Source organism: Myotis lucifugus, unplaced genomic scaffold (assembly GCF_000147115.1).
Source record: "Myotis lucifugus unplaced genomic scaffold, Myoluc2.0 scaffold_230, whole genome shotgun sequence".
Taxonomy (NCBI): domain Eukaryota; kingdom Metazoa; phylum Chordata; class Mammalia; order Chiroptera; family Vespertilionidae; genus Myotis; species Myotis lucifugus.
Window position 1 is genome coordinate 390,693 of NW_005871278.1, and position 2,238 is coordinate 392,930.

The following is a 2,238-nucleotide window of genomic DNA, read 5'->3' on the forward strand; positions in this document are numbered from 1 at the left end:
CCATTAGCTAGTAAATTATCCCACTTGCTCTCATAGTAGCTGGGTAGGGTTCCAGGGCAGATTCATGGGGTGGGGAATAGATTATACCTCCTAAAAAGAAAAAAAAGCTAGAAAGCAAGGAATCCTATATAATAAAAGCCCAGTGACTGAAATGGCAGAAAACCAGAATGACCAGAGACCAGAACCACCACGCCCCTCGCCCAGGCTGGCCCCACCCCCCAGCAAGCAGTTAGGGGCAGGCGAGTGGTTAGGGGTGATCAGGCAGGCATTCAGAGTGGTTAGGGGTATCAGGAAGGCATTCAGAGTGGTTAGGGGTGATCAGGCAGGCAGGAGAGTGGTTAGGGGTGATAAGGTAGGCAGGTGAGTGGTTGGGGGCGATCCGGCAGGCAGGCAGAGCCCCACAATCGATCACCTCAAAGAGAGAGACTTAGGCCGCCTGCCACAGCCTGCCAGGGGGATGCTCCCTAGCGGGGATGGAGGTGCTGGCTGCGGTGGATGCTGCAGGGAGTGGCTTGTGCCAAGGTGGCTCCTAAGCGGGCAAGGTGCCTGCAGCCTGGCCCAGGCCCCGGGGTTGCCGCCTCCCCCGTGGCTTCTGCAGGACTGGACTTCCATTCCTCCTGCTAGGATGCCTGGGCAGATTCCAGACCCTTCCATGACTGTGGGCTCTCTGCCAGGGCTCAGCCCTCTGACCGGACTCCCCACCTTGGCCCTGGCTGCAGAAGAGCTGAAATACACTGACATCCACAACACTGGGGCCATGATCACCCCTTTGCACTTCCTGGAGGTGAAACGGGGCAAGAGGCCTCAACCTGTGAAAAGTGAGCTAGACGAGGGAGGAAAAGGTTCTGGGAAAAGAAAAAAGTGGTGGCAGCCTGATGCCGGAACAAGAAGAAGGAGCGGGGGAGTTTCTGCAGTGGAAATCTGAGTGGCTCATGAATGTGGAGCTGAAAACCCAGATGGAGGAGCTGAAGCAGGAGCAGCAGCAGCTCATCCTGCTGCTCAGCCGGCATCGCCCCACCTGCATCGTCAGGACCAATAGCATTAAGACCCCCAACTCAGAAGGCAACTCACTGCTGGAGCAGCTGGAGAAGTGACCATGGCTGGGAGGAGGAAGAGGAGGAGGAGATGAGGAGAGGGTGGAGGAGGAGGGTCCCAGAGGGCTCTTCCTTGCTGCATGCAAAACTCTTCATTGAGGCTCAGCACAGCCAGCATCAGCCAGGCTTTTCTGTGAAACTCAGATCAGCCACACCAGGGGAAGAAACCCAGGCTGGTGAAACCCAGGACCCAGCACTGAGACCACAGTAGTCCTGAGGGGTCCTGTTCTGCCTGGGCCCAGGCTTGCAGGAGGCATGACAGAGGCTCTGGGCCAGAGAGACGCCCAACCAGGCAGCTGTGGGCACTTCTCTGGCCTCTCCACCAGGGCACCCACTCAAAGAACCTCCGAGCAGCCAGAAAAAGCCATGAGTTGCAACCAAAATTAGGCTGAGTATGGAACGCAGAGTGAAACTGCAATTGGATTGCGAGAGGGTGCAGGCAGGGCTGAGGAACCGCCTCCCTCCCGAGTGCATGAATTTTTGTGCACCAGGCCTCTAGTCTCTATATATAAAAGCCTAAGCGACTAAACCACTGAACAACTGAATGACTGGTTGACTGGTCGCTATGATACACACTGACCACCAGGGGGCAGACACTCAACACAGGAGCTTCTCCCTAGTGGTCAGTGTGCTCCCACAGCCAACCTCCCACTGTCCCTCCCTCTAGCCAGCCCCAATTGGCCTTGATTGCCAGCCAGCTAAGGGACCCCATCTGTGCACAAATTCGTGCACCAGGCCTCTAGTTAAGAAATAAAAGAAAAACAAGAACTCATGAGAGATAGATGATGGTGATGACCATAGAGAGGCAGCACAGAGGCTCTGGGGATGTTTCTGACTTACTAGCATTTACAATGATTTTTAAACATTGAAAAGGGTTAGGAAAATCCTCTCCTTTATTTGTCTTCATGTCAAATACTAGTTGGACAATCATACATTGCTGGTTCTCAATAAATAGATAAAGAAAGAAAGAAAAGGAGAAAAGAAGGAAGGGAGGGAGGGAGGGAGGGTGAAAGGAGGGAAGGAGGGTGGAAGGAAGGAAATAAATGAGCTAAAGTATTATGTTTATTCAAGACCACTTCAGGGAAGTTTAATTAGAAATCTGAAATTAGATACACATTATTTCTTAATTAATGTAGAAAATCAG

General features: G+C 52.9%; 1 pseudogene; it reads left to right on the forward strand.

Moving 5' to 3' along the window:
* The first annotated feature begins 457 nt into the window (after window positions 1–457).
* Window positions 458–1,094, forward strand: LOC106698769 (annotated as a pseudogene).
* Window positions 1,095–2,238: the final 1,144 nt, after the last annotated feature.